General features: G+C 40.4%; 1 long non-coding RNA gene across 2 annotated transcripts; it reads left to right on the top strand.

Annotated features, from left to right (window-relative positions):
* The first annotated feature begins 17 nt into the window (after nucleotides 1–17).
* Nucleotides 18–22754, top strand: LOC114035080. 2 transcript variants are annotated; one of them, XR_003568188.1, is made up of 3 exons: nucleotides 18–270; nucleotides 1824–1946; nucleotides 22211–22754. It is a non-coding gene; the product is annotated as an uncharacterized LOC114035080 (long non-coding RNA). The 2 variants fall into 2 exon arrangements; XR_003568187.1 differs by lacking the exon at nucleotides 22211–22754 and adding an exon at nucleotides 21178–21809.
* The last annotated feature ends 1082 nt before the right edge of the window (nucleotides 22755–23836 follow it).

The following is a 23836-nucleotide window of genomic DNA, read 5'->3' as shown; positions in this document are numbered from 1 at the left end:
ACGCCCGCCCACCAGCCCCCTGCCCCTCCCCCTCCCACCTCGTGTGCGCGCCCCGCCGGCCAATCAGCGCCGAGTGGGAAGAGACATGGGGGAGGGGAGGAGGAAAGCTCTCCCACCTTTGACCTAGCCCCTAGGCGAGAGGTTTCGGGGGACCCCAGTCGGCTATCTCCTCGCGCCACACGGCGGACCAATGAACTTGTGGAACCGGCGGCCGCTGAGGGTTGGTAGGACCAGAGAGGGGACAGCCCTCGCAGCCAATCAGGAGAGAGAGTAAGTTCTAGCCTTGCCTCACCTCCCACGCTTCCCTATGGAAACCAAAGGAAGCGACGGTTATTAGGGGCGTTGGAAGGAGCGGTTGAGTGACAGGAGGGTGGGACGAGGCGAAGGGGGAGCCAATATGGCGGGTGGGGGAACCCAGGTGCGGGAATAATAGATGGGCATCTCCAGACCCCCGGACCCCCGGCGCGGGGATGTTCTTCTGACCCAGAGACCTGCCCCAGGAGGATAGGAGCGGGCTGGCCTGGCGGGCTGAAGGGACTCGGGGGAGTGTGGCGCTCACTAGGCCGCAGAGGGAGAGGCGGGCCTGGTGGTGAGGGGAAGCCCTTGAGGCCTCCCCGTCTCTACAGGCTTAGGGGGCGGGGCGGGAAGGGGAAGCTGCATGGCCCCTGTCTCCCGCACGTAATCATATGCATATATATAATTTGTTGTTCCGTCCGACCCTGTGACCCAATTTGGAGTTTTCTGGGCAAAATACCGGAAGGGTTTGCCATTTCCTTCTCCAGCTCATTTTACAGATGAGGAGGCAAACAGGGTTAAGTGACTTGTCCAGGGTCACACAACTAGCAAGTGTCTGAGCCCAGATTTTAATTCAGGAACATGACTTCCTGACTCCATACCCGGTACTCTATTCACTAAGCCACCTAGCTACCCCTCCATATGTATGTAGGTATGCATGCATGTGTGTATATACATATATATACACACATGCATACATATTTTTAAAATATATCCATCTGCCTACATACTAGTATTCCCCAGTACAACTGGAAGCCTCCTGAGGCCAAGATGAGGAAATTTTGTCTAAGAGATGATTGTTGCATGTGATGGAATGAAACTTAGTTTTTCCTACCTGGACAGCCCTGCCTGGGGCCATAATAGCAAGAATTGGCCCCAACTAGAAAATAATCCAGCAAGCCTCCCTGTAGCAGTTTTTAAGACATAGGAGACAGCAAGGTCAGAAAGAAAAGGACTCAGAACATGCAATCAAACGACTTGGGTTTCAGCCTGCCTATCTGTAAGACATGATCTTGAACATGTCACTTTTTCTAGGCCTCAAGCTTTCTCATCTAATTTTGGAGGAGCGGGTGAGCCAAATCTTTAAGGTCTCTTTTAAGTGCTAAATCCCAGGAACCCATAGTAGACTGGATTCTCACTCTTTCAGTTCCCCGAGGTTGATAGGAAATGGGTAACTCCTTCAGAGGAGGAAGCTCCTCTCTTGGCACTGTATATTCTGGCAAGTTCTAGTGCAAAGAGAATTAAATTGGAGTCATAAGACTTGGATTCAAATCCTGTCTCATTTATTAGCTGTGTGACTTTGGTCAAGCCTTCCCCACACCTCCATTTACTTGTCTGTAAAATATTTGGATGGAATTAGAAAGTCCCTTTCAGCTCATGTTGTGTAATTCTGTGACTACATAACCTGATTTGAAGCTTAGAATACTTAGAATACTCTTAGGTTTAACCAGGTGGGGCCTGACCCAAGGAATGTTCAGAGGATCACACTTTTCACCATTTTCATTCTTTGTTCTCTCCCCCAACAATAGGTGTCCAGCTACAAATCAGCATTGAACTGCTCTCCTTCTGGTAGCTGGTTCAGACTGCTGCATCCAACCAGAAGCCTCAGCAACCTGGATTGAAGCCAAAGGCAGACACCGGAATCAGCAAAGGTAACCCACTGACTTATATGGAAACAGAAAAGTCTTCAGGCACATTCCAGGCCAGTGAGTCATCCTGGTCTAGTCTTCTGAAAACCTTGACTTTCCATTACCTTTTAGTTTGTTCTTATTGGGAAGCTACATGCCCTTTATCAGTTTATCACCCTTTTGCTTATTTGCCAGGGAAAAAGAACCAGTAAGTTTTCTGGGGTCATATCCTAGTCCCACAAAATCACTAATATCAAGTAGAAGAAGAAGCAGTGTGGTGTAGTGGGTAGGAAGCTGGTCTTGGAGCCCAGAAAAACTGAGTTCAAGGTCTGCCTGTGACACATACTGCATGTAGGACCGAGCAAGTCACTTAACCGCTTAGTGTCCTAGGCAGTACAACAGTAAGTTGTAAGATACTGACCTAGGGAGGGGGAGTTTTCTCGTCCAGGAATTCCCTATACAGGTGCAGTCCCTGACCCTATCAAGTCAAAAGCACTGAGATTAAAAATGACCAGAAGCAATGTGATTTAATTTTGCTGATCCTCAGTTTTTTCTTGTGTCTTCCATCAGTATTTTGAAAGATCTTCAGTTTCAATGGTGTGAGGGTAAGGACCTATCAAAACATTTTAATTTGTTTCAGAGCAGGCAGTTAGTGTTTCTTGAATCAAATTTAATCATAACTCTTTTTTAATGAGTTTGTATGGTTAAAAAAAAGAAATCACCCAGATGCCCAGCATCTCTCAACTCATGAGTCATCCAACAGGTAACCTTTCTGGCTTGGTCGAACCTGTCAGAGCTTGTGCTCCCTGACAGAGGCTTTGAGAACCCAGGATGACTCACCTGCATGCCCTGATGAGAGAGTAGTATAGGATTTTAGTGAAAATTTGAATCTGTAAGAAAGAGATAATATTAAGTCAATTCTTCCATTTGTAGTGGAAAGAGCACAGGATTTGGAGTCAAGAAACCTGACTGTATTCCTAATTTCATGACTTTTTTTTGGCAAATCATTTAGCCTCTGTGAGCATCATTTTCTTCATCTGCAGAATGGCAATAACATTGTATTAGCTACATCACAGGTGTATAAGTACTAATGGTTTTTTTTTATTTTATTGATATATTTCATTTTTGCTTCACCTACATTTCTTAACAAATCCCTCCCCCAATGTTCAGAGAGTAAAAAATTTTAAAAGAGGGGAAAAACAGTTCAGCAGAACTAACATATTGAAAAGTCTAACATTGTGTGTGGTGTTCCATGCCCAAAGCCCCCAAATCTCTACAAAGCAAGGCTGAGCTGCTTTCCCATAGCTCTTCTTTGGGGCTGCATTTGGCCATTATAATTTCCCAGTGTTTGGTTTCAGTTGTTATAATCACTATGTGTATTATTTTGCTGCTTCTGCTTACTTTGCATCAATTCACATGAGTCTTTCTTTCCATGCTTCTTTGTATTCATCATATTCATCATTTCTCATAATATTCCACTACATTCCAGAACCACAATTTATTTGGCTGTTCCCCAGTCAATGGATAGCTATTTCATTTCCAGTTCATTGCTACTACAAAAAGTGATGCTATAAATATTTTAGTATAGATGGAACCTTTCTTTTTGTCATTGACCTGTCTGGTCAATGCCTAAGGGAATTGGCCGGGGGGGGGGGGGGGGGGGGGGTCCAGTGGCGGTAGGGCAGTTAAATGGGGCATTCAATAGAATGCTGAACCTGGAATCAGCAATACCTGAGTTCAAATCCAGCCTCAGACACTTACTAGCTTTGTTACCCTTTGCCAGTCACTTAACCTTTGTTTGCCTCAGTTTTCCTATCTTTAAAACAGGGGTAATAATAGCAACTATTTCCCATAGTTATTGTAAGGATCAAATGAGATAATTGTAGAGCACTTAGCACAGTGCCTGGCACAAAGTAAGTGCTATATATATGTGATAATTATGATGATGACATCTATCAGCACAGTCTCTGGGTCAAAATAACAGAAAGTAACATTTTTATTACTTTCTTTGCATAATTTGAAATTGTTTTTCAGAATGGTTAAACCTATTCACAGCTCCACCAACAGTGCCTGTCTTTCCACAACCCCTTCAACATTGACTTTTCCTATCTTTTGTTATCTTTACCAATTTGCTGGATGTGAGATAATCCTCAGTGTTGTTTTGATTTGCATTTCTCTTGTTAGTCATTTGGAACATTATTTCATATGGCTATTAATGGTTTACAATTCTTCTTTTGAGAACAGTTTGTTAATATCTTTTGACCACTTATCTATTGGGGATTTTTTTTTTATTTTAGATATTTTAGTTGCCTATACAGAGTGTCCCAAAAATCTTGGTGCAGTTTTAAGCTAAGCTACACTAAGACTTTTACAAATGACCCAATACATCTTGAATTATCAGACCTTTGTCAGAAATATTTAATATAAAATTTTTTCCCCAATCAATCACCTTTCTTTTAATTGCATTAATTTTGTTTGTTTGGAAACATTTTCAATTTCAAGTAATCAAAATTATCTATTTTATCTTTTGTGATTGTCTCTATACTTCATTAGAATTCTCACACTAGCAATTACTGTGAAAGGTTTCCAATCTGGTTCTCCTCTACTCTTTTTATGGTATCACCTTTAACAGCCAGGTCACATATCCATTTTGAATTTATTGTGGAATATGAAATAAGATATTAGTTGAAACCTAATTTCTTTCAGTTTCTTTCAGTTTTCCCATTAATTCATGGGATTAAATATGGAATCCTCCAGACAATCTGAGTTTATTAAACACCAGGTTATTGAGTTCAGTTGTTTTTGACTCTTCCTTATCTAATCTTCCACTGATGTATTTTTCTACTTTTTTTAGCCAGTACCAAGTAGTATTTTATGGTTAGTGCTTTATATAATTTGAGGTCTGTTGGCAGGCAGCAAACATTTGTTAAACATTGCTACTGTGCTAAACACTGGGGATACATAGAAAGGCAAAAGACAGTCCCCTGCTTTCAAGGAACTTACAGTCAAATGGGGGAGATAGAACATGCAAACAACTATGTACAAATAAGCTACATACAGGATGAATTGCAGATAATCAATAGAGAGAAGGCACTGGAAGTGAGAGAGATTGGGAAAGACTGTAGAAGATGCCATTTTAGCTGGAACTTGAAGGAAGCCAAGAGGCCTCGATGAAGAGGTAAAGAATACCAGGCATGGGTGAACGGCCAATAAAATTGCCCAAAGTCAGTGAATCAAAGAGTATGTAGGAGGTGTAGGGTATAATAAGAATGGAGATAAGGGAGAAGGTTATGAAAGTCTTTGAACTCCAAATAGGATTTTATATTTGATCCTGGAGATGATAGAGGGAACCACTGGAGTTTACTGAATGAAGAAGTGATATGATCAAACCTATGCTTTTGGAAGATAACTTTGGCAACTGAATGGAGGATGGACTGAAGTAGGGAAAGCCTTGAGTCAGGGAGACCAACCAGCAGGCTATTGAAATTGTCCTGGTGGAAGGTGATGAGAGCCTGTACAAGAATGGGGGAAATGTCAGAAGACAAAATCAACAGGCTTTTTAAATAAATTGGATATGGGAGGTGAGAGAAACAGTGAGGAGTTGAGTATGATACCTAGGTTGTGAACTGGGTGACTGGAAGGATGGTGGTATTCTCAACAATAATAGAGAAGTTAGGAAAAGGGGACGGTTTAGAGGGAAAGATGATAAGTTCTGTTGAGTTTAAAATGTCTATGGGACTTCTAATTAAAGATGTCCAATAGGCTGTTAAAAGATGCAAGACTGGAGGTCCTAAGAGAGGTTAGGGCTGGATAAATAGATTTAAGAATCATCAGCATAGAGATAGTAACTGAATCCATGGAATATGATGAGATCACCAAGTGAATCGGTATAGAGAGAGAAGGTGATCCAGAACAGAACCATGGGTGACCCATAGTTAGTGGGACTGATGTGGATAAAGATCCAACAAAAGAGACTGAGAAGGATCAGTCAGATAGGTGAGGAAGAACCAGGAGAAAGGAGAGTCATGAAAACCTAGAGAAAAGAGAGTATCAAGGAGAAGAGATGAGCACAGTGTTGAAGGCTACAGAGAGGTCAAGGAGAATGAGGCTTGAGAAAAGGCTATAAGATTTGGCAATTAAGAGATTGTTAGTAACTTTGAAGAAAGCAGTTTGAGTTATTTCCCCTCATTCCTACTTTCTTCATTGTTTCACTTGATATTCTAGATCTTTTGTCAATCAGTCAAAAAGCAATTATTAAGGGCTGTAGTTACTATATGCCAGGCATTACGCTAATTGTTTCAGATACAAAGAAATTGTTTGAGATACAAAGAAAGACACAACAATCATTAGCCTCAAGGAGCTCACATTCTGTGGGAGAAACAACATGAAAATAACTAGGTACATGAAAATACATGCAGAGTAGATTGAAGATAACCTTACAGGAAAAGGCAGTAGCAGCTTGTGAATTTCCTGCAAAAGATGGCCCTCGAGCGGAGTCTCAAGGAAGCTAGGGATTCTAAGAAGAAGTGAAGAGGGGGAACAGCAAATGGGAGATAGAGTGTTTTATGCTAGAAAGAGAAAAGTAGCCAGTATGCCTGTATCTTAGAGTGTGTGAAGAAGGAAGTAAAATATAAGAAGACTGGAGAGATAGAAAGGAACCGGGTTATAAAGCACTTTAAATGCTAAACAGAGGACTTTATGTTTGATCCTGGAGGTAATAAGGAGCCACTGGAGTATATCAGGTGGGATAACATGGTCAAACTTTAGGAAAGTCACTTTGGCAGATTGAAGTAGGGAAAGACTTGAGGCGGAACAACCAATTGGAAGGCTAAATCAGTTTTATCCAGGTAAGAGGTGATAAGGGTCCAAACTATGGTGGTGGCTGTGTGAGAGGAAATAAAGGGATACATATGAGAGAGATTTCCAATGTAGGAACAATGGGATTTGACAACACATTGGACATGTAGAGTGAATACGAGTGAGGAGCTGAGGATGAGCCCAGGGTTTTGAGCCTGAGTGACTAAGAAAATGGTAGTGCCTAAAACATTAATAGAAAAGTTTGAAATGTATATACATATATATATATATATATTAAAAATATACATGCTGAATTTGAAATAACTGAGATATCCATTTCGAGATATCCAGAAGGCTTAGACTCAGTTGAGACTGTAGTCCTGCCTCTAACACCTGCTGTCACTGTAGAGCTCTGGAGGTCACCCTCTGGGCGGTAGATTTTGTTCTGACTTTGGCTTGCTCTATAAAGAACTCCCATAGTAGTTTGGTGTAGCACTAAATCTACGTGGTAATAGAAACAATGTCGTCAGTTTTATTATATTGGTGTGGATTTTTCACAAATGAATGAGAGCCGTCATCGTTGTCCTCACCGACTGTGTGACTTTGAGGAAGTGACAACCCCCCATTGGGTTAGTTTGTGGATCAAGTAAAACACTGTCAGTAAGAGCATTTTTCAAGCCTTAAAGGTCCATAGAAATGTTAATTATTTGCTAATCCCTAATTCAAAGGGGTGATTTCAGGATCTAATAAAATAAAGGTCAAAGCACTTTGAAGAATGTAAAGCACAGTATGCATGTAAAATGAGAGTAGAAAGCATGGCAGAGCAAGTTGAAAGCTGGTCTTGGAGTCATGAAAACCAAGGTTAAAGTTCTATTTCTGCACATGCTGTCACTGTGACCTTGGGCAAGTTACTCAACCTCTTAAAGGGCCCCCTGGTGACTCAAAGACTATAAAATGTGGAACAGTTGCTGATCTGAATTGATAATGGTAGTTCACCCACCAGGAGTAAAATCACAGGTAATATAAATAGTAGTTGATATTTATGTAGTGCTCCCATGGAGTCAACAACTCTCCTTAGCTGCTTTCCATCCACAGCTTAAACTGCTACTTTTCTGTAGCTCCTAGGGAATTGCTCTGCTCTCCTTGGGCTGTGGTAGTTCCTCTCAGTCATTCCATAATCATTTAATAAACACTTAACTGCATACCAGACACTGTGTAGGTGCTAGGGATGCAAATACAAAAGTGAGAAAATCTCTGTCTCTAAGTAGCTTATAATTTGCTAGGAGGATACAAGGTATTCAAAGATAAGTACATACAGTATGCAAAATAGATACGCCATGGAGAATGGGAAGAAGGCAACACTGCAGTTGAGCCCCTTGAAGGGATCAAGGGGTTCTAAGAGGTGAGGGAAAGGAGGGAGAGACTCCTTTCCCTGGCATGAGGAAGAAGCTGCAAAGGCACTGAGAACAGCAAATAAGCCATTCTGGCTGGAGGGGGAGTAATGAGTTTTCAGCCTGGAGAGACTTAAATCCATTTGTAAAGGGCTTTAAATGCTGAACAGAGGAGTTTGTATTTTGTCCTAAAAGCAGTGGAGAGCCACTGAAGCTTCTTGAGCAGAAAAGTAGCATAGGCAGACCTGTGCTTTAGGAACATCAATTTGGCAGCTGTGAGGAAGATGGATTACAAAAGGCAGGTCAGTGAGGAGGCTATTGCAACAGTCCAGGCTAGAGATGATGAGGAACTAAACCAGGGTGGTGGCATATGAGTAGAGAGAAAGAAACAGATAAAAAAGATGTTATGGAGATAGAAATGATGAATAAGTAGAGTGAGGAAAAGTGACAAGTTGAGGATAACTGACTCCAAGGTTGTACACTTAAATGACTAGAAAGATGGTGGCACTTCAGAAGAGAGGTTGATTTGAGGGGAAAGATAATGAATTCTGTTTTGAACCTGTTTTGATGTTTGAGCTGCCTACAGTTCCAGATGCCGGGTAGACTGTTGGTAATGTGGGATGGGAACTCAAGAGAGAGACTATGGCTAGATATATACTCAGTGACTTTGAAAGTAGCCAAAGATGGAGTGTTGGACCTGGAGTTAGGATAACCTGAGTTTAAATCCTATCTCAAGACATTTTCTAGCTATGTATTCCCAGACAAGCCACCTAATCTCTTTCAGCCTCAGGCTCCTCATCTGTAAAATGGGGATAATAATGGCACCTGCCAAAAAGAGTTATTGTGTGGATCAAATAAGATAACATGTAAAGTGCTGTGCAAACCTTAAAATGCTATATAAATGCTAACTTATTTTTATGTGTGTATCTGTGAGTCATCTGCACACAAATAATCATTGAACTCAGTTAATAAAGTCCCCGAAGAGGGAGAATGTAAAAAAAGGTAATAATAGGGCCCGGGACAGAGCTTTGGGTGATGACCCACAGTTAGTTGATATGAAATAAATGATGATTTATCTAAGGTAAATAAGAAGGAGCAGTCACACAGAATATCAAGAGAGGAAAGAGTGTTTCCAGGGTAGTCAGCAGTGCCATGCCTGAAAAGCTGGAAGGATGAGGAATAGAAAAAGGATATCAGATTTGGGAATTGAGATCTTTGCTAACTTTGGAGAGAGTAGTTTTAGTTGAATGATGAGGGGAGAAAAGAGAGCTCTTCTCCCTGCAAACACTGAGAATTGTCATTAGTTGAGAGGGTAGGAGAAGAAGCTTACTGTGGGAAGCTTAAAAAGAGAAGATTTGGAACAGACACTGTTGGGAGTAGGATAGAGATTTAGTTAGGAAGGAGTAAAAGAATGACCATGCTTCAGTGAGGGCCCAGTTGAGACTGGATAACATAAATTTGAAGTGGACCAAGTCAACACATTTGCATGATTTTCTCCTGTTTCATTCAGCAGCATAGGAGGGGGATGGTGGGAAGAATAATCCAGAGTTAGAGGTTGGTAAGGCATGAACAGTGATAGGACAAAGGGCAAAGGATTCAAGAATACAGGAGAGTGTAATACTGAACTGTTTTAAAGGGTCACAGTTAGGATAGAAGAAAGTGAAGTTGGGGCAGCTAGGTGGCGCAGTGGATAGAGCTCTGGCCTTGGAGTCAGGAGGACCTGAGTTCAAAATCCAGCCTCAGACACTTGACACATTAACTGTGTGACCCTGGGCAAGTCACTTAACCCTGATTGCCTTGCAAAGAAAGAAAGAAAGAAAGAGGAGTCAAAGTAGGGGTAATGGCTTGGGGGAGTACTGAGAGGAATGAAGGTTTAGAGGTCATGGTGAGTATAAAACCTAGGAGTGAGGCGCAAGGACATAGGAGGGTTATGTTTGGATAACATAATTTCTAAATTTTTGTTCATGGAAGTGAAAATTTTGTGGGTAATGGCCAGTTAAAGAGATTGACCATCTATATTTGTGGCTGAGTGAATCTTTGGAGTTGAGATAGAAGAATTGGGAAGTGAGGGTATTTGAGGAAAATTGATGTGCATGTTGAAATACACTAGTATTTCAGGAAGGGCAGGAGAGGTAGGAAGTGATACAGTGAACTCCTTGGGAAAGGAGGGAGAATTACCTGGGGGTTGATAGATAACTGCCACCCACATAGGGATTGAGTGATATATTTCAATAAAGTGACCCTTGATGAAGCAGCAGGTAGAGCAGTTACCAAGGGATGGCAGCAGAGAGAGAATCTGAAAGTGGTAATTAGAAGCAAGGATCATTCCAACTAACCTGTCAGGTTAACTTCTAGAACAGTTGTATCAGGGATACAAGAGAAGATAGAATCAGTACTGTAAAGGATGGCCAAGGGTATAGTGTTCTTCTAGAGAAAGCTAAGTCTCTATGAGTGCTAGAGATGAAAGATATAATTATATATTTATATGTATATTCACACACATATATAAAGATATATACACACTATATATATAAAATATGTACTTTATAAGTAATAGAGCTTTGTTATCAATCACTCAAGGGCAGTTTTGATACACTCATTCTTGGAACAACCTAGGAAGATTGAGAAGTCCCCTTTATATGGCTATAAAAGTTATGGGATTAATTAAAAAAAAAACAGGACATTCAAAGCTGGAGGACGACACTTTCTCTGATATATATTTTCTTGGTGTGACTATTCTCTCTACAGGAACAAATAGTTTTTGTAAGTTTCTGTGTCCAAAAAATCATCCCTTAGTAGTCAGCCTCATGAATGACTCCAAATTTAGCTAGACTGAGTCTTGGGAATAGACACTTTTGCCAGGTCTGTATTAACAGTCATTCAAGCTAGGCAGGATCTGACCGAGATGAGGATCTGCTAGCAGAGCCTTCAAGAATCTAGGGTCATAACAACAATACCAGAGGACCAGTAATGAATCGCGCTATCCACTTCTTGACATAGAGGTGACAGACTTCAGATGCAGAATGAGACACCCTTTGAAACACCTTGCCCTTTTAGGCGTAGTGGCCAATGTAGACATTTGTTTTTGTTAGCTATGCATATTTACCAAAAAAGTTTTGCTTTTTTTTTTCCTCAGTTGGTTTGAGGGGAAGGCAGAACAATGAAAAGGAAAAGGGGATTAACAATAGAGTTCTTAAACAAACAAACAAACAAAAGTAGAAAAGATTAGAAGGAAAGTTAGAAGGAAAGTGGGACAGCTTTTAAACATACTAACATATTGAAAAACAAGCTCTATCTACTAATGGAGATGTACATTTCTGTTCTACAGTGTATGCGGAAATGCTTGTTTTATTTGGTGTTTAAATAAAATTTTAAAAAGAAAAGATATACAGTCCAGGGTCATTTCCGTGCCACAGTGACTTGTCTAGAGTACATCTTTAGCAAAAGTTAAATGTAAAAGAATTTATGTATTGTACAATGAAACCTTCTTATTTTGACTGTTTTGGTTGAAATGTACCACACACTCTCTGCCTTTATAAACAGAACACACCAAACCTAATTTAACCTTTTTTCAATGACTCGAGATCTGTTTATGAACATAAATTATTACACTTTGCTGATAGAAAACCATCAAGGCTCATTTAGATCTGTTGAACTTTTTGCTGATACATTATATGGGCCCAATGCTGTGCTTTTTAAGTTTTCATGCCTGTTTTTCTGGTCCTGGTAATGGACTGTATATTTGTCCGATGACCAGATGTGCTAAGTTCAAAACAGCCCATTACCAGGCTAGTTGCTGGGTGATGAAATTTTTGGTCACAGATATTCTCAAGGACTGTTTAATAAGTTATAGAGAGGTTTTAATCTGTATTAGTGGAGGCAGAACCCATGAAAGTCAATTTACAGATCCTTGAAATACTGAAGTGTCTGCTTTTTACATGTTTTCTGCCTTCTTGCTATCAGTTATCTCTCTTTATTCTCTCTGTTAGCAAATTCCTGACTCTTGTAGTTTCCCTCCCCTCTTGCTACTTTCAGTTTGTTGTAGGTTTATAAATCTGGTAATTATTTAGTCAGCAAGTGTTTATTGAATGCTTGCTCTGTGCCAAAGATACAAAGAAAAAGCAAAAACAATCTCTGCCCTAGTATCTTATATTCTAATGTAGGAGACAACACATTCATAAACAGGTACATGTAAGACACAGCATAGGTGAAAGGTAACCTTGGGAAAGAACCTGCAGCTAGAGAAGATAAGGAGAGCCTTCCCAAAGAAGATGGTAGTTGAGATGAGTCTTGCAGGAAGCCAGTGATTCCAAGAAGTTGAAGAGGAGAGAGTATGGAAAGACAACCAGTACAAAAGCATAGAGACAGAAGATGGAGCATCGCATATGAGGAAAGGCAAGTAATCCAGTATGACTAGGCATGAAGTGCGTGGAGGGGAGTAATAAGACCAGAAAGATAGGAAAGGGCCAGGATTTGAAGTGCATCAAATGCCAACAGGAAGTTTATATTTGATCCTGGAAGAAATAGGGAGCCACTGGAGTTTATGGAGCAGGAAAATGGAATGGTCAGACCTACACTTCACAAAAATCACTTTGACAGCTGAGTGGAAAATGTATTGGGATATTTGTGGGGAGTGAGGAGAGACTTGAGACAGAAAGACCAATTAGAAACCTACTGCAGTAATCCAGGCAAGTTGTGATGAGCCTGAACTAGGATGGCGGCCGTGTGAATGGAATGAAGAGGACACATATAGGAGATGTTGTAACGGTAGCAACACAAGCTAATTTGAGGGAGTAGGAGGGCAAACAGCACCACTTGTGATTTTTTCACCAGGCCTATGTTTCTACTTCTAATAATAATGTCACATCTTTGCTTTTCCTCACTAAAGTACCCTTCCTCTGTTCTATCATATTGTGATGGTGCCAGTGTTGTATAATTTCTACAACATCCCACCATTCCAGAAAGACTTTAAGTCATGATCTGTTGATAAACCTTGTATCTATGATGGAAGAACGTATACTTCAGTTCAGAAAGCCTCATTGCCAGGAGGGTGGCCACAGCTAGTGGACCACTAGTTGACTAAAATGTAGACTGATAACAGTGGTCTGCATTAAGTAAAGGAACTATTCATAGCTATATTGCCATGAGTCTTTTGAAGTTTTGGGAAACTATAAAGGGCTGTAGTTGGAAAAAGCATAGGTCTTCATCTAATCTCACTTGAAAGAAAATAAGCCCATTAGGTGGGTAAGGTGGACTTACTACATCATGATTTAATTAAATCCAGGCTTGGCTGTTTTTCAGAATGTAAGCTCGACTAGTCTCAAAACTATGTGAAGAGAAGGTGGAGTTAACAAGGGACAAGCCAAGGCTAGTGAGGAAGGACTGCTGTGTCAGGATCTATGGAGAGGTATTTCCCCAGCCCTAGTCTGGTTTGTTCTGAAACCCTGTGAAAACTGGCATGGGAGTAGCAATGGAATTTTCCCAACTAAAGAGTCCTCTTAACTGTACTTGTTCCTCTCTGCTGTGAGATTCCCAGAGCAGCCATTTCCTCAGACACATTAATGAGTTCTTGTTGATGAGGAAAACAGTTGAAGCCACTTAGATGTGAGGGTGTTCACTTCCTAATAAGTTCAGAACCTATGCCCTAAGGGCTCCCAGCACTTTGCAGCCTCCCGGTGCAGGGAGAATCTCTGGAAGATAAGATAACCTTTCCAAGTGTGGACCTAAGATTTGGTCCAGGGTCCATCCCTATTAGCTTATCTGAGCATTAGAGGTATGAGTAGGGAAGTAAGGTGGGCAAGCAATGCAAGACTGTGGCCTGCTTTAGCTTTACCTAATATATTCACCCAGGTAAAAGAGTGGGCTTGTCCTTCCCATTCCCATTCCCATTCCACATACTCCTGGTGGTTACTCTTCTATGGTGATTTTTTCCTTTCAAGCTTGCTTTGATAGACAGAAGTGGAAAGGACCTTAGACATCTAGTTCCCTCATTTTATAGTTAGGAAAAGTGAGGCCAAGAGAAGAGAAGTGATTTATCCAAGGTCACAAAGCTAATTTTAACCTAATTTTCATACACTAAAAAACCCAAAGTAGATGAAAACTAGCAGAATGATGTTAAGGACACTGTAGTAGATTCAAAGAGTAATTCTTGATGGTCCGATGTTACCTTGGAATGAATTCTCCAGTGGAGTGCCACAGGGATCTGTTCTTGGCCTTGTACTTTTTAACATTTTCAGTTACCTTTTTTTTTTTTAATACATTTATTGCCTCTCTCTCAAATCCTCCCCCAATATCAACAATAAAATGAAAATAAAAGCAAAACAAATATACGTAGTCCAACAAAACAAATCCCCATATTAGCCATGTCCAAAAATATATATCTTGGGCAGGAAAAAAAGTGTGTCTTATTTTGCATTTTAAGTCCACCTCCTCAGTAGCAGGAGATGAGTAGCATGTTTCATCTTCAGTCCTCTGGACTCCTGTTTTACCATTGCATTAGTGAGAGTTCTAAAGTCTTTCAAAGGTTTTTTTTCCTTGATTTTGTCATTATATAAATAGTTCCCGTAGTTCTTTTTGCTTCACTGTGCCTAACTAAATTCGTAGAGGTCTTCTATTTTCTCTGAAAATATCTGTTTCATAATTTCTTCTAGTACAGTAATATTCCATTATTATCCTATATTATTGCAATATGTATTTAGCCATTCCCCAATAAATGAGTACTTCCTTCCCATTTTTTTGCTACTATGAAAGAACTACTAGAAATATTTTGGTACATTTAGTCCTTTTCTTCTTTCTTTGATTGCTTTGGTCTAGTAGTAGTAATGCTAAGTCATAGATATGGACAGTTTGTTTCACATTTTCATCAGTGACTTGGCTTATCCAGTTTGCAGATGACACAAATCTGAAAGGTAAAGCTAACACACTGGATTGCAGAGCCAAGGTCCAAAGAGATTTTGACAGACCAAAGCATTAGGCTGTATCCAGGAGCAGCAGCTTAGAAGTTACAGAAAGGCAAATTTAAGCTTGAAATAAAGAAAAAGCTTCCTAATAATTGGAGGTGTCACTAAGTAGAACCAACTAGTTTTGTGAGCTAATGGCTTCCCCTGTTTGGCCTTCAGGCAGAGAATGGATAATTACTTGTTTGATATTTGATATTACTCGTTTTTCAGCATGAGTTGGACCAGATGGCCACTGTCATCCTTTCCAATTCTAAAATTCTATGATTCCATCACTATTGATTAGAGAAATACAAATCAAAATGACTCTGAGATACCACATCACACCTATCAGATTGGCTAACATGAAAAAACAGGAAAATGATAGATGTTGGAGAAGATGTGGGAAAATTGGAACACTAGTGCATCGTTGGTGGAGTTGTAAACTGATCTAACCATTCTGGAGAGCAATTTGGAACTATGCCCAAAGGGCTATAAAAATGTGCATACCCTTTGACCTAGCAATAGCACTTCTAGGGCTGTATCCCAAAAAGAGATCATAAAAATGAGAAAAGGACCCACATGTACAAAAATATTTATAGCAGCTCTTTCTGTGGTGGAAAAGAATTGGAAATTGAGAGGATGCCCATCAATTGAGAATGGCTGAACAAGTTGTGGTATATGAATGTAATGGAATACTACTGTCCTATGAGAAATGATGAGCAAGCAGACTTCAGAAAAACCTGGAAAGACTTGTATGGACTGATGCTGAGTGTAGTGAGCAGAACCTGGAGAATGTTGTACGCAGTAACAGCCACGTTGTTTGATGACTAACGTTGATAGACTTAGCCCTTCTCAGCAATGCAAGGATGTAAGACATCTCCAAAGGTCTCATGATGGAAAATGCTATCCACATCCAAAGAAAGAACTATGGAGTCTGAATGCAGATGGAAGCATGCTATTTGCTCTCTTTTTTTGTTGTTGTTTCTTTTTCTTGTGGTTCCTCTCATTGGTTCTAATTTTTCTTTACAGCATAACTAATGTTTAATATGAATGTATATGTAGAGCCTATATCAGATTGCACACCATCTTGGGGTGGGGGGAGGGGAAAGAAGGGGAGAAAACTTAGAACTCAAAATCTTATGAAAGCGAACGTCAAAAACTAAAAATTAATTAATTAAAAAAAAGATCCTTTCCAGCTTGAAAGCCATGATCTTTTGTTTATATGTATATATACATATATATGCTAAAAGCCTTTGTTGTAAAAGAGCCCATTTTTTATTTTATTCAACAAAGCTAAATGCTTTTTTGAAATAAAAAAAAAATAAATTCAATAAGAAAAAAAAATTCTGTGATTCCAGAAAGAGCAGTGGATTTGGAGTTGGAAAAAACTTCTTTCAAATCTAGGCTCTACTACTTACTACCTATTTGAATCACTGGCACATCACTTAACCAGTCCTCAGTTTCCTTATCTGGGTTTGTCAAAAAAGGAAGTTCTCTTCCTTATCTGAAAGTGAGAAAAAGAAGTTCCCTTCCTACTCTAAAAGTCAATGATTCCCTTCATGATTTGGAGGTGACTCTGAGTTCTTAAAGGTTATTCCAGTGGAACAGAAGTTCTAGCAGGTCCTACCAAGGAGGAAAGGCTTTCTTTACAGTCCTGTAACTGATTATATCTGAGGATTAACCTAGCCAAATGTAAGGAAAATTAGCATTACCAGGTTATGAAATTTTTGAGCATTCAAGAAGACAGTCAACATTCAGAGGGGATGCAAATCTTCTTTTTCATGCATATTTTGTACCACTCAATTCAGTTCAACAAATGTTAGGCACCTGCTCTGTGCAAGGCCTCCTGTTTAGTACCAGGAATACAGAACTAAAGAACAAGACATTCCTGCACTCAAAGAGCTTAAAAATGAATTGAAGGTGGAGCAGAAATGACATACACCACTAAAGGGGATACAAAGGGAATGTGACCATGACACAGCAGGGTGAAGGGAGGTCTAGACAAAGTACTATCAACAACATGAGATCACTTTTGGAAGGGGTGGGGAACCTGGACTAGGCAAATTAGGGAAGGGTGAAGAAGTGAGACCTAATCAGGCTTTCAAGAATGAGAAAGATTTCAACAGGTGGGCATTGATGTGACAGGTCGAGAGAGGGGGAAGAGCCAATTTCAGGCATGAGCAATGTTTTATCGAAATTTCCCTGAGGCAGGAAACTACAGCATGAGGTCAGGGAACAGTTTAGCAGTCCAGCTTGCCAAAAATAGTGTGTGTGCAGGAGAAGGCAGCTAGGTGGTGCGGTGGGTAGAGCACAGGACTTGGAATCAAGAAGACTCATCTGAGTTCAAATCTGCCCTCAGACACTTACTAACTGTGACTTCCTGGGGAAGTCACTTAAACCTGTTTGCCTCAGTTACCCCATCTTTCAGATGAGCTGAAGAAAGAAACCACTTTGTGGCAAACCACTCCAGTATCTTTGCCAAGAAACCCTAAATGGTATCATGAAGAATCAGACACAACTGAACAACAGTAAAAATGAAGGAGAGTAGTACCATGAAATAATGCCACAAAGGTAGCTTAGAACCAAAATTAAAAACTGTAAAATGCCAAGTAAGTCTATACTTTATCCTAGAGGCAATGGAAAGCTTCTGAAGGCCAAAGCAGGGGAGTGACCTCAGCTAGCCTGTGCTTTAAGGAGATTATTTGACAGCTGTATGACAAAGAGAGGGGAGTGACTGGCTAGAGACAGATCAGAGAGGAATCTACTGCAATGGTTCAGACAAGAGGACTGAACCAGGGTAATAACAGAGAGCAAGTGTTTTTGAAGTCTTAAAAATCTAAAGGGAGGAAGGAAACTATGTCTAGCAAACCAGATACCATAGTGAGTAGCTACTATGTAAGAATAGTAGTAAATACATAGTCCGGATCTGTTGCAGGTGCTTTTGGATTTAGAGGCTTTTACAGAAGGGGGACTAGCTACTCCTAAAAGCAATAAACCTTTTATTACCAGAGTGTTTTAACCTTAGGCATAATTTGAGACACCTGAAGAGGGGGTGAGGGCAGAATGAGGTAGCCACATGCAAGAGAAGAAAGATTCAGAACAAAGAATACAACTAGGTCTCAGTAAGTAAAGTGAGGTGTGTGGAATAGTATTGGGCCCACAAGTGCTGTGATCTTTAGTCCATAGCAGGCATAAGAAAGGGATTAAGAATTGTATAAGAGGCTACCGTTTGGATTAGTATAGCCAGATTACACCAAGATATACTCTTTCCTTCTAGTTCAGTATAAAGATGCCTGGATTCCATCCTTCACACATAAATGTTGCTAGGTGATAAGGTATGGGGTAGGGGAAGTTAGAGGGAGGAGTGGGGTCTCTAGGAGGCATGTCTGATTTTGCACCTGCCTCTGATGTCATACGCAAAGAGGCACCAGGGATCGACTAGAGGAGCTCAGTTGAATACTATATAAAACTTGAAGTTGACAGCATGTAAGATTCAAGATAAGAAGATTCAGGATTCCAGAAAAGGAGAAGTGGCAGGGGGTATGGAAAGGAAGGAGTGCCAATCAGAAGGAAGAGGCATGTGTAAAGCAGAGGCAGACTCTTATATACAAGTCTTAGGGATCTCAGAGAAGACCCGGAAATTTTTCATTCTATCACAGAGACCCAGAAGTTCACAAGAGAGGAAATCCAAGAAATGAGCCAGCAATAAAATCATCAGTTGTATACACAAAGTTGCAAAGCATGAATAATAAAAGATCCTAATGCAAGGAGGCATATTTGACTTCATGGGTATTACTGAGACTTGGTGGGATGAGAGCCATGACTCATGGTTTATGCAAATACACAGAGGCTGTCAGGAATATGAAGCCTCGGTCAGTCCCAGTCCCTGAATCAGCCACTGACACTGTGGTACCTCTGTGTAAGCACTGTATTCCAAAGAAATAAGTATATAAGTAAAATGGGAAGGACGAAAGAAGTAGCACACCATATTAAGAAAATATGTTCATGAGGAAATCTAGGAAGCAGAGGAGAGAAGCATCATGAAGAGCATTTGAGTGAAAAGCAGTGCAGGGAAGAAACAATATGACTCTGCAAGAGACCACTTCACTGGAGAAAGAAAAGAGATGCAGCATTCAAGATATAGCAGTGATGGGGGGCTTCCATTAACCCACTTACTAAAGTTTACTCTCTGCCAAAAGCAGAGCAACTAATTATCTCTTCCTTCACCTTAATAATTCATCCTTCAAAAGGTACAGCAGCCAACAGCAGAATAGAAAATTCTATTCTGGATCTAATCACCAAGGAAGAATTGGTTGTTATAAAAGAAATGATGAAAACCTTAGTGTCAACATTAAACCTGAGGATTTGTGATAGAGAAGAAAGTTGAGCATAGTCTGACATTCACTCTAAAATTTGGTAGAGCAGATTTCAGAGGTCAGAGACAGGATAAGTACATGTTACAACCCCCTTCCCCCAGTAGAATGTAAGCTCCATGACAGCAGGAATTATTTCATTTTTGTCTTTATATAGCCCATGGTTCAGGGCCTCCCAGTGCTCTGGGCTTATTTAGACTAGATCCAATCCTGAGAACTGACCCAAGAGGGTTATATTTTCTCTTTGGCTTTTTTGCTTTCACCCAGAATTTATTCTGGGAGAATCTCCAAATATCACTTTGGTATAGATTACGTTTAGCATCCCTTATACAAGCCCTCAAGATAACAAATGTAAATCAGGTATAAAATGGCCTTTATTTCATCCCACAGAAATTGCAGATGACAAAGGCTGCACAACACTCTGGCCAAGATACTGAAATATATAAAGCATTCATAATAACCTTTCTGAAGGAACTGAATTTGGGTTGCTATCAAGGCAACCCTTTGACATTTCAGTAGATCCCTAATTCTCCTGTATAGTTCTTCTAAGACACATAATGTCATCCTGTGGTTTGAGCTTCCCCTAGAAGACAAACATGCTTTGGGGCTGCTAAATAAGCAATCCTTTTCCTGTTGTCCCATTGGACCTGCATTATACAAATAAATCATTATAATAACGGGGAGTAGCAAGGTTTCTTTGCCTCCCTTCCCACCCACCCCTCCTTCTGTGATTTGCCTTTAAGCCTTCATTGACTGCAGGGGTCACATAAGCAATTCTCTTCTTTCTCTAAAAAGGAACTATCCCTCTGTCTAGCAGACCAGGTGTCATACTTTTTTTTTAAATAAATACATTATTTATTCAGCTTAAACATTTTTTAAAATTTTGTGTCCTGATTTCTCTCCCTCCTGCCTCTCCCCATCCATTGAGAAGATAAGAAATGTGGCATGTTATAAATGTGAAATCATGCAAAACATATTTCCATATTAGCCATGTTGGGGGAAAAAAAAGGGCAAGAAAAATAAAGTGAAAAAAATCACGCCTCAATCTGCATTCAGACTCCATTAGTTCTCTCTCTGGAGATAGACAACATTTTTTATCATAAGTCCTTTAGAACTGTCTTGGATCATTGTACTGATCAGAGTAACTAAGTCATTCAGAGTTGATCATCATACAATATTGCTGTTACTGTGTACAATATTCTTCTAGTTCTGCTCACTTCATTTCGCATCAGTTCATATAAGTCTAACCAGCTTTTTCTGAAACCGTCCTGCTCATCATTTCTTACAGCACAACAATATTCCATCACAATCATATACCATAACTTGTTCAGCCATTCCCCAGTTGATGAGCATCCCCTCCATTTCCAACATTTCCAGTTCTTTGCCACTGCTATAAATATTTTTGTACATATAGGTCTTTTTCCTTTTTCTTTGATCTTTTTGGGATACAGGCCTACTAAATGGTATTGCTGGATCAAAGAGTATGCATAGTTTTATAGCACTTTGGGCATAGTTCCAAATTGCTCTCCAGAATGGTTGGATCAATTCACAACTCTACCAACAGTGCAGTAGTGTCCCAATCTTTCCACATTCCCTCTAACATTTATCATTTTCCATTTTTGTTAACCAATCTGATAGGTGTTAGGTGGTCCTCAAAATTGTTTTAATTTGAATTTCTCTAATCAGTGGTGATATAGAGTATTTTTTCATGTGACTATGGATAGCTTTGATTTCTTCTTCTTCATGTCCTTTGCAGGTCTCCATCCTCTTGAACTTGTGTTTACTTATGAGGCAAACCCCAAGAATGTCACTGTCACAAAACACTCCCTTCTCTGACTAGAAAGCTAGAGTCCAGAATCATGCTACTTAGAAAAACCCCTTTCTCTGACTGGAAGGCTAGATTATAGAATCGTGCTGCCCAGCAAATAAAATCTCCCTTCCTCTACATTGGAATTCAGGAATATTGTAGGTCTACTGCCAAGTGCTTCTGCATGAACTTCATCAGCTGCCTGGGAAAGACACTTCTTAGGCACTCTCAGACACAGAACAGAAATCTGTAGTGCTTCTAACCCAGACCTGCACTACCTGTAAACTTCGGCCCAGATAGGTCAGACTAGAGACAGACTGATGATGATTGGTTGCCTCGGGTCATGTGACAGAGTGCCCAGTGGCAAACCTACATTTTTCACAGGCCGCCAGAAGTCCTTTGGGCCACAAGCAGCCTTGGGGGGAGGGAGGGGAGATATGTTGTGCACCCATAACAACTATTATGAGGAGTGGTTGCATCTGTGTGTGGGCCAGGGTTTTCTTTCACAGGTACTCTCTGCACTGCACTGATCTATCTTCTGAATGGGAAAGGTGGAAAAAAAAAAAAAAAAAAAAAACCAAGGCAAAAGAGCAGCAAACAATCTGTTGCAGTCATTTTTAGATCTTTGAAAAAAGGTGGCTTCTCTAACAAGAGTCCACTCTCCTGAGTCCCAGACAGCCAGTCATCTCAAGGGCAGCCTCAGTCCCAGAAACCCAATCAGAAGCCCTCTCTGTCCTCTCAAGTCATCAAAGTACATGCCCAGTCTGCATGGGGAGCTGCTGGTCTGACCTCTGACAAAGACTCATTAGATTGATCGGGGGACTCTCCTTATCAATGCCCATTACATTGTATCCCTAGCAATTAAAATAGCACTTTCCACATAGTAGGTGTTATTGAATGGCTAAAGCATCAAAACTGATTGAGGGAGATAGGGGTCACATGTGCTAGAGGAGCCAAACCACCCCCACTTCTTACCCTTCAGACCTAAGGTGAAAGCAGCGCACCAGGGAAGACCTTATGCTCAGGAGCTCTAGCAGTAGCAACACTATGCAGGACACCAGCCCAGCTTCCAACCTGATCCTGCACCCAATCATCGAGGGGAGCAGCTCTTGAGGAGAAGGGACCCAACAATCCAGCCACCATCAACTGCCATCACCAGACAGGAAAGCCCCTAATAGCCTATGAAAGAGCAGCACCCCCAGACCATGGACCCTCCAATTCAAGGGATAGATAACACCATGGAGACGCAACCTGGCAACTACTTCTGCAAATGCTGCAGTCCTCACCTCTTCAGCAGCCACAATTACTGAAGAACCACAAAATAAAGTTCCCACCACCAGAATCCTTAGAATCTTCAAATGGTTCGATGTTACTGGGTCTTTCCATCTGATTTGCAGCTAAAAGCTCCTATGTGTGTTGTTTCCTCCTAGAATGTAAGCTCCTTAAGAGCAGAGATTGCCTTGCTTTTCTGCTTAAATACAAGATATCCTCAGCACTTAATGCTTTGCACATAGTAAGTGCTAAATAAATGCTATTTCATTCTTTGAATTGTTGATTTAAATGGACTAAAATTCTGAAGGGAAAGTCAGCCCAAGAAGGCTAGGGAGCTCTCCAGAAATTCTGAAGCCACAAAGAAAAGGAACTCAAATGAGGAGGTAAGGGTGGAGTTGTCTACGTAGAGAGGTCACCAATCAACTTAGATTTTAAAAGCATACTAAAAAACCAAGCAAGGGCAGGTAGCAGGCAGGATGAATACAAGAACATGGCATGGTCCTGTAAAGAAGAGACTGGTGAGGAAAAGAAAACAACCAAAAAGGAGTTTTAAAGCTATGGAAGGGAGGGGGAGTGTGGGAGGGGATCGAGGAAACATGAAGAAGAGATACAGCCACTGCTTGGAATGGATGGGATGAGGATAACTGATGGAGAGAAGGAAGAGCTGGCTGTTCAGCTCTTATTTGGGTTCTGTTTTATTTCCTAAAGAGAATGTTATGGGAACTGGAAAGGAACAAAAAAAAAAAATGGACATGAACTTTATATTAGTCAATACAAGTAAGGAAATCTTGAAAAGAACACCAAGCTGCCCTTAAATTTAAGTCACTTGACTAAGATTTCCCTGCATCCTAGGATTTTCAGAGAACTGGCAGATATGATCTTTGAAAGATCATGGCAAACTAGAGGTACTAGAATGGAGGCCAATTGTCCCAGTTTTTAAAAAATAGAAGAGAATAAAGTTTGCAATGTAATTCTAGAACATTTTATTAAGGAAATACTTAGTTAACATATGAGAAAGGAAAAAATAATCATAAAATGTAAGTATGGCTTCATCAAGAGTAGGTTATGTCAGATTAACTTCATTTCCTTTTTTGAAAGATTTACTAGACAGGTAGATTGAGGAATACCATAGATGTAGTCAACCTCGATTTTAGCAAAGCATTTGACAAAGTGTCTGTTGCTATTCAGTTCAAAAAGATATAGATTAAACAGTAAACTCAAAATAGATTTTGATCTGGAAGGGATAATAGAGTCACAGATCTAGATCAGGAAGCTACCCCACAGGTCATCTTGTTCTCTTTGCAAATGAGGAAACTGAGGCCTCGAGAAGTGAATG

The sequence above is a fragment of the Vombatus ursinus genome, unplaced genomic scaffold (assembly GCF_900497805.2).
Source record: "Vombatus ursinus unplaced genomic scaffold, bare-nosed wombat genome assembly UNPS02009173.1, whole genome shotgun sequence".
Lineage (NCBI taxonomy): Eukaryota > Metazoa > Chordata > Mammalia > Diprotodontia > Vombatidae > Vombatus > Vombatus ursinus.
The sequence above is the reverse complement of the archived record's forward strand: the minus strand, read 5'-3'. Positions and strand labels throughout refer to the sequence as shown.